General features: G+C 46.5%; 1 protein-coding gene across 6 annotated transcripts in view; it reads left to right on the top strand.

The window, feature by feature from the left end:
- Positions 1-2,549: 2,549 nt before the first annotated feature.
- The window catches only part of Tbcel (tubulin folding cofactor E like), a 56,786-nt gene continuing 43,811 nt past the window's right edge, over positions 2,550-15,524 (top strand). Inside the window, exon 1 of one of the 6 annotated variants that reach the window (XM_028755903.1) lies at positions 2,550-2,586. The gene's annotated coding sequence lies outside the window, so the exon portion shown is untranslated. Of the gene's footprint in view, positions 2,651-12,310; positions 12,506-12,570; positions 12,874-15,524 lie in introns of those variants that run through there. The other 5 variants (XM_028755906.1, XM_028755902.1, XM_028755901.1 and 2 more) reach the window with 5 other exon arrangements.

Here is a 15,524-nt window from a genome sequence, read left to right as displayed (position 1 = left end):
TTTCCTAGATGGTGACGCTTTAGGATTGATGGGAAATTGATGATGAAAACCACAAGACTAAGTCTGCCCTCCGCGGGTTAGCATCGACCCGGCTCCTGACTCCACCGAGGCTCTCATTCGTGGAACAGGCAATCATGAGCAGTTTTCCATCTCATAAAATCGGAAACGTTTCAACCAAATGGTTTGTCAGAGGAACTGCCACGAAGCAAGACACATGGAGATTTGCTAGTGAGTCACTGCCCTCTAGAAGGTTCTGTGGTGTTAAGAGATCCCAGATGTGAACTACTCCATATGGCAGCCAGTAGCTGTAAGACATATAACTCCAAGTGATAGCAGTGTCACCTGACTGAAGAAACCTTAGTTTGACTTAAGTTTTGTGTGTGTGTGTGTGTGTGTGTGTCTGTCTGTCTGTCTGTCTGGACAGCATGGCAAAGGATTTACAAAAGATCCACATCCTTAGCCCTACCTTTCATTTGTATTTTGTTTTCTTGAGGCAGTATGTCATGCCACCCAGGCTGGCCTCAAACTCACTCTGGGAAGCCTCAAATGCCTGCTCCTCCTGCTCCAATCTTTCCATGGTTGGTGACTCAGCTGTGCAGCACCACATAACTCAGGTGTGGTAGTTGAACCTGGTGCTTGTTTGCATGCTGGTCAATCATTCTAGCAACCTAGATACGCCTCTGACTCCCTGATTTCAATTAAAATTAAATAGCAACGCGTAGCTAGTAGCTAGCAGATGGAAAATCGGCCCGTTGAAGGCAACCCCAAGAAGCATGTTGTTGACTGCGGGTTCATCCTGAGGTCAAGATAAGCCCCTGGGAATCTCAAGAAGAGTTTTAAGACCCAGGGAGTGATACAGTCTGGTTCAAGTTTTAGAAAGAGGACTCTAGCTACCACGGGGAGATTGACAAGAGACAGGTAGAAACATTAATGTCTACGTTTGTCTTCTAAGGGGACTCTCACATTCAATGTCCATGTGTGTGTGTTTCTATCCATAGCAGAAGTATTTGTTAGGAGTAATGAATTACAGCTCTTATTTTCCCCTAGGAGGTGAGCAAAGTATCCAGAGGGAAGCCCCCTGTCCCTGTCCTTCCTCCTCTGAGTCCACCAGGTCACTCTGCTCTTTGAATGTTTCTCCCCACTGAGATTGCTTTTAACTGTGGTCCTGCCAATAATTCTAGGCCCTCAAAGTCCTTACTTCCTAAAGTGCCAGCAAAGTGCTTTCCTGGGCTGAAGGCAACCACCTAAGAGTACTCTTAAGCCCACTGACTGACTCATTGTCCTCAGAACGGGTTTCTTAACCAAGTTCTTTTCAGGTCTCCCTTCAGCCTAAGTCCCACCTATGGGACAAAAGAAAATAAAACAAAAGAACCAATTTAAGTCCCCAGGGATCAAGGATGCTAAGCTATACTCTGACACACCCAAAGAAGTTTTGTTTTCCTCTCTCTAGGAACCAGTATACACATGTGCATGTTCATGGCATTCCCCACACATCCTCCTGGACACACACTACTCCAAAGCACATTGACACTATGCATAGAACTCTCCTCAACTCCTAGAATTTACACTCACACGTCTGCGCAAGGCTTATTCCTCCTCCAGATCAGCAGGTACTATATTCCAAGGTCACAAAAGCAAACAAGCTAACCACCAGGTGTGAGGCTTCAGAGCCTGGGCTATGGTGGCGTGGTGTCAAGCATATTTTCTTTGGAGCCTGCTTGATCTGGTTTCAAGTCTCAGCCTGGCCATTTTGACTAAGTAGGTGGTCGTAGGCAGCTCATTTGCCTTCCCAACTTCAATTTTCAATTCTACAAAATACGTCGTGCTTTAGGAGGTTTGTGGACTTTTTTTTTTTTTAATCCCGTGTATTTATTGCCTATGGCTGTTAAAGCACACGCAATAGGCTGAAAGCTGTAGATTGTTAGTGATGGGGGCGTCAGGTGCCTCGGGATTGGAGGGGGCACAGAACAAAAGGTCACACTGACCCGCACACCTAGATGCATATGAAGTAGAGAGATCTTACAGGACATTTTATAGATGTGGCCCTGTGAAGTCAGGGACAGGTAGTGATACAAGTAGGGTCACACTGAGTCAGGCCAAGATTGCAGGTGTGTTTGGACAGGTTCGTCCAGGGCTCCTTTTTCCAAGGACGCTTCTCTTGTAAGTGATCGGTGTTTGGACCCGGGGTTGCTCCCCTGATTGCTCCCCTGATGCACTGGTAAGAAAAACAAGCAGACGGGGTGTAGGGATGTCGTTCAGATCCATTCTAGGTGGATGCCACCGTTCCCGGTTGCTATGGCAACCGCAGCTCGCTCTAAGAGGCTCGTCTCCTCGGGCCCCTCCCAATCACGCAGCGGACGTGACACGTGCGGCGGGGTCACGTGTTGTTGTTGGGGGTCCCCCCCCCGGAAAGCTGCTTCCGGGTCAATGCAGGACACTGGGCTCTGGCGGCCGGAGAGGGGGTCGAGGTGAAGCGGAGCCGGGCCGGGGCCGGCCTGGAGCAGGCCGGAAGCCGAGCGGCGGCGACGGCGGTGGCCGGGCGGGCGGAGGCGCAGCCCGAGGAGCCGCCGCCTCCCGGGCCGAGGGGTGAGTGGAGCCCGGCCGCCGCTCCTCCGGGCCCGGAGGCCCGAGGCTTGCTCTACTTGTGGGGGTAGGAGGCCAAGCCTGGGACCCTGGGAGGACAGAGCCCTGATGGAGGGAAGGAGGCTGGGCAGCGGGAGCCTCCTTGAGGCCTGGGGGGTATGGAAGCTGCTCCCCGGATGGGAAACTTAGCTTTGAATCACTGAATCAGGGAAACGATGAAGACAACTGGTCGTGTCAAGTCCTTGGGATGTGTCCCCCATCTGTAAGGTTTGGGATCTTAGTGGGAAAGTGCAGCCGTTCCAATATTCCTGGGTCACTAAGCCTGTCCCTTCCAGGACGGCTTCGAGCTTGTAGTTTGATAGGAATTTGGGCAGCTTGTATTTGCATCAAGCCGTATTAAGATTGGGAACTGCCAGGAGACTCCATCCTGGCTTCTTGGGAATGCGGTGACAGGATCTGTGGTAAGCTGAAGAGAGTACAGGGTTCTGGAACTACTAGGAAGACAGTGTGGGATTTGGGGAAGGAAGAGGATTTGTCTTCCTTAGGGACACCGGCAGCAATTGCAGAAGTTGTAGTTGAGGAAGAGTTGATTGGAAGAGTTGAACTGTTGACAGACAGTGGAGGAAGGAGGAGCCTCACTCCAAGGTTGCTTAGCTACGCTAGTCTGTAGGCACTGCCTTAGGGCTGTTAAAGAAACTGGCAGGACCTCAAGGCCAGCCAAGAGCTTGGCTGGGACTTGTCCTTCTCTCTGCTTTTGTGTGGCCTTTGCCTGTGTATCAAGGAACTCTTGAATCGATTTCAGTGGTTCCATCTTGTGCAAACAGAGCTGGAGCAGACTGTTTTGGGGGGAAGATGGGGAGGCCCTGGGGCCAAGCACAGGCACAGTTAGGCTTGCCCCTGTTGTATTCTGTCTCTGTAGCTCTTGATAGGATTCCTTAGGCTCATCTTAAGCAGAGAGCTTGATCTGGGTCCGAGGATTAAGGATGTTTAGTCAGCCCCGGTCCTTTGGCTCTAGCCATAGTTCTGTAATGACTTCCTAACTTAAGAAAACCCAAAAACCTCACACTAATAAGGACATTATGATTTAGTACATGCACCTATATACAAATGAAAGTTTTTACAAAGTAATGGGTTTTTGATACAGAATCTCTTGGCCTTGACCTCACCGTGTAGCCCAGGCTGGCCTGCTACTCACTGCACTCTTTCTGTCCCAGCCTCTCCAGTGCTGAGCTTAAAGGTCCGAGGCACCCTGTCTGGCTTCACAGAGCAGTGTTTACCCTTGTTAGGTACCTTCTGTCTATTTCTATTATGTTCCATTTTCTGTCATTAGAAAGAAAAAAAAATGCTGACTGAATTCCAGTAAATCGATTCACAGGTCACAATTTGTGGTTAGAAAAAAAATGACATCTTTAGGCATTTATTTATTTATTTATTTATTTATTTATTTATTTATTTATTTTGGTTAGTCAGCGTCCAATGTGTTGTAAGCTTCTGGAAGGCAAGTGCATTCCACTCTCTTGGCAGGGGAGGCTTCCTGCTTCAGTTGACTAGGTATTATAATGTACTTGATCCATTTCCTGAAGTACCGTAAGGCTAATTTTTGATGCACTTGGGCACAAGTTCGTCTTGATTTTTCTCTGTCCTCTTCTGCGCCCGGGAAACACAGAAGTCTTCGTTATACTTAACAGACATTTTACGGTAACAGTATTAAAAAGATACACCGACCTGTGGGGCTGAAGTGATGGCTCGGCCGTTCACGAGTACCTGCTCTTCCAGTGGACCAGAGCTTAGCTCCCAGCACTCATGCATGTACTTGGCTTGTGGCTCCAGCTCCGAGGGGACCCATAACCTCCTGCTGGCCTCTGGGTACCCATACACATGTGACGTACACTCACACAGATACACCTGCAGACATACACATAAAAATAAAGTCGATTTTATTTTAAAAAGAGGAAACACGAGTTTACCTTTCTGCTGCTTGATTCCATTTCAAGGTCTCTAGTAATCTTTAGATGGTAGATTTGCTGTCTGCACAAGGATGTAAAGAAAGTACATGTTGGTATACGAGAAAAGGTAATCATAAATTCAAGTGTGACCTTCAGTCAGATAACACCCAAATTTCTCATACAAAGATACTTTTTCTGTGTTTACAACATAGATGAAGGGCTGAGTGGTAGCCCAGTAGGTAAATGGCTTTTATCATGCAAGCACGAAGGTCTACAATTCCTACTACCCTCCTAGAGAAGCTGGGTAGAGTGGCACACTTGTTTCCCAACGCTGGGGAGGCAAGACAGTAAGATCCAGGGGCTGAATCAATGAGCTCCAGGTTTGGCGAGAGACTTTCTCAAAACATTGCTGACACCCATCGCTGGCCTTCATACACCTCAAACACATGTGCACATCCACACAAGATAGAGGGAATCCTTAGAGAAACAGTATGAATTCTTAACAGCCATTGGTAGGTGTCAGTGAACAAAGCAAGGGCTCTTCCTATGTCGCTGCTTCCTTTGAAAGTTGTCCCACAGCCTGTTGAGGGACATGGCATGTGACAGGATGTTACCTCATTTCAATAACCGACAACAGGATGTATACCTAAGACAACCTTAACAGTCTTACATTTTGTTGTGGATAGAGATGGCGTTTAGAGGCACGCTCACCTGGAGAAAGTTGCCCAAGTTAAACCTCTTGAGCGTGGCCCACCTTCAGTAGATGCCATTAGCACAGGGCACCCACCACCAGACGGCTTCGTAAAATAGGCCCCTGCCTTCATTGATGGCTTGTGGTGTGACTGCTGCTGAGGGGGATTGGGTTGGCATGTGCGAACCATTTTGTCTCTGAGCAGCTAAATAGTTCGTGTTTGAAAGAATGTTTTGTAGTAGGTGTTGGGATTGCTAAGGAAGACCCTCCTTCATTTCAAGACCTTTGGAATTTTTGTACACCTGAATAACACACGACTTCAGAGAACTCGCCGAGTTTGATCCTGGGTCCTTTTAAAAGTATTTCGCCTCTCTCTTAGAGGCTCAAATCCATAGAAGGCTCTTCTGCCCTTGTGAGTTTTGCTTCCAAACTGCTTAGGGTTTGAGAATTGGAAACTGGACACTTGATATTTGTTAGAATGCTGAGTAAAGTGAGATTGGGGTGCTCCAGTTAGTGGTGTGTCTCTGTCTTTTAGATTTAAATGGTGTAACTCGTATGTGGGCTACTCGGACCTGTGTTCTCAAATCTTACTCCAGAACTGTAGTTTGTGAAATGAGTGCTTTGTAGATTCCAGTTCTGGCCAGCTATGTAAGATGCTACCCGTATACACCCAGGCCCCCACACACCCCCACCCTGACCCCTGCAACCAGGACCAGGAAATGAACCCAGAGCCTCGCCCATGCTAGATGGACACTCTGCCACTGAACCATATTCTCAGCTCTAGGAAGAGTTCTGAAAAGTATTTTGGAGCTGCTAGTGCTGCGATCTGGGTTTAGTAGGTGAGAAATACCCCTGAGTCGTGTCCTCCATGTAGTCTCAGGAGTTGTCAGTCCTGCCGTTTGAGACTATGCATCCTGAGGTTTCTCTTGGGGCTTAGAGCTGAGGTAGGCCAGCTGTCTCCATTGTGATACTCTGATTCTGCTCCATCTTGCCCAGCTTTGTGAGGGAACTCTTACACACAGTGTGGTTGTCCGTGGTCCTGTTCTCTCACTCCTCCAAAACCATTAGCTATCAGCTGTTCAGCCAGCACTGAGTAAAGATAATGATTGATATTCAGGCTCTTCTCCAGCTTTCCTTAATTTTCTTTTTGACCATTATTCCATTTCCCAAAATAGATATTCGTCCCACCCGGGTGACCGTTCATTGTGCCTCTCTTTGCCTGTAAGAGGGTGGCCCTTTCTTCATCACATTCTGTTCATTCTTGTTTTGTTTCTTATGACCTCTCTTGTGTGAAATCTCTGTTATTGTATCAGAAATGCCCGGAGGTCAGGAGTCTCTAACGCCTTTGAACCTCACAGCTACCCAGCCTAGTTCAGAGAACAGGTGAATCATATTGACAGAATTTAGAACTAAAAAGTAGATTCCTGATGGCATCCTGGGCTTTCTGAACCAAACTCTCTGGGTGGGGCTGGGGGCATTTGTGTGTCTCTGTCCCATGATTGTTCTGCCCAGTAAAATGTAAGAGTCACTAACCTAGCATGGTGCTTTAAACTGTAGCAGGTACGCACAAACGATTTCCGAGTACATGATGTTTAACGAACTGAGCAGTGCCCTATTTCAACAGGCTGGCGTAATTTCAGGGCTTTGAAGTCAGCCTCCCTTGGAATCCTGGCTCTGTCAGTCATCAGTCAAATGATCCAAGCCTCGCTTGGGTTTTCTGATCTCAAATGGGGTTAATAGTGCCTTTTATGAGAGTTAAATGAGATAGTACTGGCAAGCCACACAGCACCTGTGCAGAGTAAACACAGGTTTTCTCTGCTCTTGTGAAGTCAGCTGGCTTCACAACGTCCTCCTGGTCATTTGATCAGGCGGCCTCCTTGATCCAGCCCAGTCTTCATTAGCATTGGGATTCTTTATGGTTTCAGGGATGCAGGCTTATCATAGCTTCCATTTTCGATGAACAGATCCAGGATCTATGTAATGATTAAGGACTTGGGGTGTTTGTCTGTCTTTAAAAAGATGGCTGTCAAAATGGCATGTTTAATCCCCTTCTTTCGTTTCCCCACTGTCCAGCGACTAGAATGTATACTTCATAAACACAGCCCCTTGTGGTGAGACCTCAGCCGAATCCACCTTCTGGGCCCCTTCCCATTGCACTGCACAGCTCAGAGCAGCACAACACAGCACAGTGCAGTGCAAAACAGCACAGCATACAGCACAGTGTTCCGCAGCACAGCACAGGGCAGCACTGCACACCTCTGTACTGCACAGCACTGCATAGCACTGCACAGCACAGACCTGCACTGCACTGCACACCACTGGACTGCACAGGGCAGCGAAGCGCAGCAGCCACCCCACTCAGCCTCCTGACCTGTCTGTCCATCGCTTCTGCATCTGCACCAGCTCCCCCCATCCCATCTGCTGTGTTTCTGATGGTTTCTTTGCAGCCATACTGTGTACGACTCACTCGTTAGCCAGGGTAGTCACACTCTCCATGTTCTCAGAGTGCTTTCCCACCCTTCTGTTTGAACTTTGTGTTCACCTGACTTGTTGGTGGGCACAGGGCTAACCTTGGCTTCATTGCCAGCTGTTGTGTGTAAGGACGTTGGCGATTGGGGTTAGCTTAGGGGCCTCTTAGCTGTGATTTCCCCTCTCTGTGTTCTCAATAACAACTATTAATTCCTTTCTATATGCTAACCACTTAACTAGATGCTTTCATTGAACAAACATTATTTCATAATGTTCACAACAACTCTGAAACAGCAGTGCATAGCTTCCTTATACTGTTGGTCTAGGCCTAGAGAGGTAACGTGCAAATACTTAATGATCAGAATGAACTCAAACTAAATGAAGCATGCTCGTTTTAAAAATAAAGGTTTCTTTTTATTTCTAATTATATATATAATACACATATACATACTCAAGAAAGGGGAGGGAGGGAGAAGACACGCACTAGAGACAGAGAGACAGACCCCAGGAGATTTAAGACGTTACATTTTCAGAACTAAAGATCTTGGGATGTGAAACGTCGATTAGCCGTTCACTAACCATCTTTAGGAATGAGGCCAGAAGTACCATTGCAGATAGTGTTAAAATTGTTCTTAGAATAGTGCTTTCCCAGTGATTTTCCTAATTCCTCTTCCCAGTCCTACTGTGTCCCTCCCCAGTCCACTGGATTTTCATTTCACTGTCAGTAGATACGGCCTTGTGTCTACTCAAAGTACAGTTCAGTTTTCCACTCAACTATCCAGTACTTGGTGTGTTCAGGCTCCGCTGTGGGTAACACGACGCGGGGTGGCACAGCCTCCCCAGTGAGGACTGATGGGTCACAAGAAGTGCCCTGTAGAGTGGAAGAGTAGAGGCAGTGATGCCTGTGTCTGTTTGGCACTGTGGTCAGAGGCAGCCTCTGAGAAGGTGACATCTGTGTTTAAATTGGAGGCACTTGGATACAGAGAGGAAGCACTCGGCAAAGAACCAGCAAATGGGGAAACGGGCTTGGCAGGCTTTAGAAGTAAAAGGAAGAGTAGAAGGAAGTGGGGTAGGGAGGAAAGCAGGGAGCACAGCTCAGGGAGCCTAAGCAAGCACAGCCTTAGAGACTGCAGCGCTGGGGTTAGGTTCTAGTATAAGTGAGAAAGGAAGCCATCAGCATTCCGAAGAACTCGACCACAAGACGTTAGGAGATAGCAGTGAGGAAACTGTCCCTGAGGTCTGAACAAGGTCGAGACTGTTGAGCTAGGAGAGCATTGAAGACGGAGGCTGAGGTAGATTGGGAAGTGGTGCTGAGGGCTGTCCTCATGATGTGAGAGAAGAGAAGGCAAGTGGACTGCAGAGAACTCTGACTGCCCCGAGCCCTTTCTCCTCATAGGCCTCCATCCTCCAGGGGCCTTGTTGACTGAGCCATCTTCCTAAACCCAAGGATTTGGTTTGATTTGTTTTTTTAACCACTTAGGTATGTGACCTGAAATGATGATTATTTTTCCATTTTTCAAAATATACATACATATGTGTATGTGCACACACACACACACACACGCTATCACTTCTCCCCCAAGTTCTAGGGACTGAACCCAGAGTTAAATCCCCAAGCCTTGGACATTGTTTTGAAAATGTATCCATGTTGATGAAGAAGCTTACTTAATGAGCTGTTGTTAATTCCCATTCCGTGTAACATTTCATCTTACGTGTATGTTGTAATAGATTCATTTGCTCCAGGATATTTGCAGATTCAAAGTACTGTTTATGGGTATTCTTGCCCTTGTCTCTTGGTCCACATATACCAGTTCCTCTAGAACTTTCTTTGAGAGCTAGAATTGATGGATCAAATATTACGTGCTGCTGGCAGGATGTGGGGCTGTATGGTTGTCATCTCAGCATGCTGGAGGTAGAGGCTGGATGATCACAAATTCCAGGATAGCCTGGGCAAACATGGAGACTTGATGTGTTTGTCTTCAGTTTTGCTATCTAGAGAGGCAGTGTGCTCTAAGGTGTTTGCACCAGGTGCCGTCATGCTAGTCACACGTGAGGTCTCTACAGTGTTGGAGAACTTTCCCCCAGTACTTCAGCTGTCAGGGTTTTAATTTGCTTACGTGTTTGTAAGATCACTGAGATTTTCATTTTTATCTGGCTTATCGAGGGTGAGCATCTTTTCCATAATTTTATTATTCAGTTGAGAGCAATCTCCTGTTAAATACTTGTTCATATCTTTTATCCGTTTTCCCCATTGGATTTTAATTTTTTTTTTAAAAAAACAATTCTTTGTATTTTATGTATATTGCATAATCTTTTCCCAGTTTTAGGTGTGTCTTTTATGTTTTTAACGTCTTTTGATGGTCAAAAGCTTTTACTTTCACTGGCAACTCCTTTCTATGTTGGAGGTGTTTCATTGTGAAGTCTCAAAGTCAAGAGCGTAGAACAGTCCCTAGGAGGAGTGCCTGTGCACTTGTGGGAAGGCGATTTGGGAGAAGTGCCTACCAGCCTCCTAGGGAGTGGCTTTCAGAGTGCCCGGCTGCCTCTAGGGGAGTGGCTTTAGGAGTGCCCGTCTGCCTCTGGGAGAGGGGCCTTAGGAGCAGTGCTTGTCTGCCTCTGGGGGGAGGGGCTTGCTTTGGGTTTTGTCTGGAGTTGAGATTTTTCCTGTGCTCCGAGGTTGGCATCTATTTTCCTTTTCTAACCCCTTTTCTTTTTCCTCAGACATATATTCACTGTTTCAGGATTAATTATTGACTGCTTTTAAGTTTTTCTGGCTGGTTCATGCATTATTTACGTGGGCCCTGGGCCTGGTTTCTCTTTTCTTAGCCTATTCTTTCCCTGGAGTTGTCCTCAAACACAGTGTAGTCGGTTTTGTTGTTCTCAGTGTTTCTCTGCAAAGTCACCTTGAGTTTGTGGATATAGAACAGTAGTTCCTCCAGGAAACACAGATTCGTTCCTGTGAACTTGTGATCCTGAAGACATGTTCTGTCAAATGAGCAATGACAGTACATGGCCTTCTTCTTCAATGATCTGTTTTAAGATATTTGTTTATTTGCCTGGTTCCCAGTGAATTTATCACACTGATTTATGTCTGAATGAAACTGTCTAATGGGCGTGTTTTCTCCACAAGGTACCCGAAAGCCTCCTGTGTCTTAGGAGCAAATACCATTTCGGTATTAGTCTTGAGAGACTTCTTAAATAGCAACATCAGAAGCACAAAACCCATGACAAATCTAGCATTGAGTAGATCCCCATGTAGGAGCTTGTTTACAGAGCTGGAACCAGAGGTCGGAGGCCCGCCCCGTCTGCCTCAGCTCCAGGTACTCTCATCCGATGACTCCTACTTTGGACCCTCTGCATGTATCCACAAATAACTACAGACATTCTGAGTGTTGACTTGCAGATGCATTTGGCAAACAGATGGATTTGAGACATGGAAGCTATGCAGAATGGGCTGTGAAGTACTGGAGACCATCTTTTAGGAGATTAGCATTAGAGCTGTCCCTGCCATATACATCTCAGTGATGGTTATCAGAAGAGAATCATTTAGTGCAACGACTCCCACATACTAAGTTTCCTGATTGACTTAGACCGTTATTGCAATAGAAAGACTTTCTTTTCTTGAAGATACTTCTATTATGTTGATAGTCATGACATTGTTACTTAGTCCGTAGGCTTGAGTCAAATTAGGAAAAATTTCAATTTCTACCTGTTGAAAACAGGTCTAAATGACTTAACCCTTGTTGTAGTAACGCAGTGAGCTGATGTCTTTCATGACCATCATTAATAATTTAAGGCCTAAGTTTCATAAAGGCAAGTAAGCACCCTTTATGAAAGGGTATCTTTCATTCATTTAGCCATGTGTGTTCTCGTGAAACTTAATAAATGATTCCAAGAAATGTATAGATAGAGATTTTATCCTTCACAGATCAAATCTCTTCTAAGTGCGTTTTTAGACTTACCAATGTCATCCTTCAGGTAGGTGCAAGGGTGACAGAACGTCGTGCAGTTAACAAGGAATGGCATTATAGATGTCAGACATCTTGTATTTGGTCTCATTACTTGGTAAGAATCAGCAGAGTCACAGGCCCTGAGTAGCCAGATGAAATCTATTGGGCTAAGCTGTGCAGCCCAGTACTCTTACTTCCACGGTCACTCTGCGTGCGGTGACAGTAGGTAGTGGTCGGGTAGTAGATGGAATGGGCCCTGGCTTCTCTTAGATGCCCCTGGTGCCAACTGCTCCATTCTTCCTCCGGGAGTTCCCCGAGGCAGCAGTTAGGGGCACTCTGTCACTCCTTCCCACACAGAAGCACGTGAAGCTGGGGGGTCTCCACAGCTTGTCTGCAGCCACACGGGTGATGGACTCTCGTCATCAGCTCCAGGCAGCCTAGCTCCGGAGTCAGCACGGCCTGCCACCACCAGCAGCAGTGCTGGAGCCAGGGACTGGAAGGAGCCGGTGACTTTGTTTTCATGTGTAAACTTGGCCATACTCTGTACGTGGCTGTTGTAACATCTGGCAACCTCTGGTTATCAGAGTGCTTTGCTATCTCCAGAAGGCTGCTGGGTGATAGGCTAGCGTCTGTTCCTAATGAGACTCGGAGTTCACCTGGCAGCTTCTCTTGCTGCTTCTGTAGCTCAGAGATAATAACGAAAGGGTCTGTAGGCAGTTAGGTAATGACCTTAAACGTGTGTGCTCACAGCTACAGGAAGATGTGTCTTAGCGATCTGTTGAAGAGGGTGACGTCTGCATCGCTGCTGGGAGGACGGGAGTTTTCCTCCCTTGGTGACTGACCAGGCAGGCCTGCTGTTTTATGTTCAGGTTTGGTGACTTTGATGTAGTTACAATAAGAACTTTGACCACAGTCAGTTTCATAGATTTTAGCAAGGCCTATTTCTGGGACTTGTTTGGTGCTGTATACTGTTGACATGAAATACTCCTTTTTTAATGAAATCAGCATGGCTCAGCAGATTAGGTACAGCAAGGATGACTTAGCATGTTCCTGTGGCCCCAGAAACCCGAGCAAATCCCCTCAGTTTCCCAGGCTGTAAATACAGATAAGGGTCAGTGTGTTTTTCAGAGAGTGGCTGTGTAAAGTTCCAGGCGTTAAAATGATTGCTAATCTCGGCGTGGAGACATTTGGTTTGGGGACGTGGCTTCAGGAGCAAACGTGTCTAACCCTGCTCTAAGTAAGTGTAATGATAAAGTCCTGGGATTTTCCCTGGTGGGATCTGGGTCAGATAGAAAGGTCAGGGTGGGTGTTTGTTTGTGAAGGAGTTGGTTATGGGGGCTTCATGGGAATCTCTTTGGAGGTGTTCAAGTAAACAGTAGTAAGTGTGGTAGTATCTGTGGTGGTGGTGGTGTGGCTACCGAGTCTCTGGGCAGTGTTTTCTGTTTCAGAGTGTCTAATGGACATAGCCAGTTGGTTTGCAGAATTTTTAGTCAGTGGGGAACTATAAACATTAGGAAGTACTTAGAAATTAATACTTTGAAACAGTTTCTCATGAAGAGGTACTTTGTACTGTTTCCCCTCCTGGGGCAGTACTCTGGGCAAGCACTTCAGTACTGTGCTTGAATACACTGGACAACAAGTGTGCATGTCAGCCCTGCTTGCGGATGTGTGCCTGTAGCTAAGAAAACCTTGCCAACACTATGTGTGTCTCGTGTGCAATATGGCTCCCAGTAGAAAATGCAGAGAGCTCACTGGTAAGATACAGCCACAGTTTTACCATCTCCCATGTCACCAATTCAAGGACAGGAATTAGACCTTAGACATGTAGTCTAAGGTCTGTGCTGCTGTAAGGACACCTGTGGTACTACAGAAGTCTAGGAGCTCCCGTTGTCACATGCCATCTGCCCGTGTGTGAATGACACGTGTGTAGTTAGGAATGAATGATACGGTGCTCGTTACACTAAGATGCTGTGTGGAGTGAAGTTAACAGAGGCTTTGGGAAGAGGATGATTGACTGCGGGATGAATGTGAGGTCACGGTGGCCTGGAGTGGGCTGGTGATGGTCTGTCAACCACACACACCCTGCATTGGAATATGAAGAGTTAATAAGCTGACTAGCCTTGTCTCTGCAGGGTAGCTCTAAAAATTTGTTAGACTTGATAGATTTTTTTTCTTACTTCATCCAAAGAGGGCATCTAGTTAGATACATTCCATACTGCCCAGAGTTAACCGGTAGAATAGAGAGTGTACATAACTTCAGTACAGACCAAACTGGAGTGTCACAGAGAAGAGACCCAACCTATTTAGTGCCTTGGACTGTCTTTGAAGTGTTCCTCTGGAAGACATGGCTACAGTATGTGACTTCCATTGTAACATCTCATTAATGGGGTAAAAGCCCCTAACAGGGCTTTTGTAAGTATGTATGTCTGGACACAGAAAGTTTTTCCTGAGTGTCAGGCAGATTCTAAAATTATATGTCTAAAAGCCACTTATACTTTGAGTAGAAAATACTATCTCCATAGCCTGGGAAGTGTGGTCTGGAAGGATACCATAAGGTGTGTTCTCAGGCTCAGTGTGCTTGCTGACTAGGTCACTGATGTCTTCTGGTGTAGCGTGGCTTCCAATAGGAAAGGCTTTTGGCTGCATTACTGCCATGGCTAACTAACTCAGTTATCAACAGGAGTGGCCCATGGCAGGAGTTATAGGTAGTGTGTGGCACTGACCGTAGTGTTTGCTTACTTTCAAATAGAAGTTTTTAAAAATTCAGATCAGATAATGTAGTTTTTAAAACCAATAAGTTGATTAACTGACCCTCATCTTTAGAGTCTTCAGGTCTTCGCTGGAGGAAACACATATAACATATCCATACATTGTCCTAGGGTGATGGTGTTTCACTGGGATGCACTCGCGCTATGGATCAGAAACACTTTTCAGAAAATGAATCAAGGGAAAACCTGAAGCTTCCTAGAATACAGTGTTGAAGGATCTAGCAAGGTTTGGGGTCAAAAACAGAAAGAGATTTTGGGATGAAGTTAAAAGAGGACTCCATACTTAGTGAAAGTCAAATAAATGAGGAAGAACTGGGAAAACTAAGAGAGCTGGTATCCCAGAGGATTATGGGAAGTGGCCCAGGAGAGTGCCTCCTTTAAGCTTTGTTATGCTACTTCCTACTGGTCTTTCCAGACCCATCACAGTTAGCCAGCACATTTCTCTCTGACCCTAAGAAGCAGCAGTTCTTGACCTCTGGGTTTTCTCCATCAGCTTCTCCTCTCTTGCGCTGTCATCCCAGCTCCTCCCAAGTTCAGGCTCGTACCCTGTGTCCGCCTACAGTTTCTTCTCTTATGGTATGGCTTCGACTCCCTCCCTTATCTATGCTGAAGCTATTGATGCTTTCCCTGAGGTGAGCAAACTTGGGTTGCTCTGCCCTGGAAGGATCTAAAGACCCCACACTGACTTCTGTGTAGGATCAGGAACTCCATCTTTGTACTGGGGCCACAGTGTTCTATGAAAGTTATCCTTTTATTTCCACAGGGTAACTTGTGGCTTGAACGAGGTCAGCGTGCTCTGAACGTCTTCCTGAGCAGTCATCTGCACCCCACACCCCCATCCCTGTGTGCTAACAGCATTAGTAACGTTTCAGGTCTGCCTGCCTGTGTTTCTTTGTCTTGTGTACTTGGGATGTCCTTCTCCAACTCCTCCTTCTTCTAGATAGCCCAGGAATCACCTCCAAAAGTTAACAACTTCCTGTGGTTTTTAAAAGTACATTTAGTTTTATGTGTATATATGTGTGCCTGAGAGGGGGGGGAGGGGAGGGACGGAGGGACGGAGGGAGGGAGGGAGGGACAAAGACAGACAGAGAGAGAGAGAGAGAGAGAGAGAGAGAGAGAG

This window comes from Grammomys surdaster, unplaced genomic scaffold (assembly GCF_004785775.1).
Source record: "Grammomys surdaster isolate TR1022 unplaced genomic scaffold, NIH_TR_1.0 126086, whole genome shotgun sequence".
NCBI classification, from domain to species: domain Eukaryota; kingdom Metazoa; phylum Chordata; class Mammalia; order Rodentia; family Muridae; genus Grammomys; species Grammomys surdaster.
Note: the sequence above shows the minus strand (reverse complement) of the source record. Positions and strands in the feature narration are given on the sequence as shown.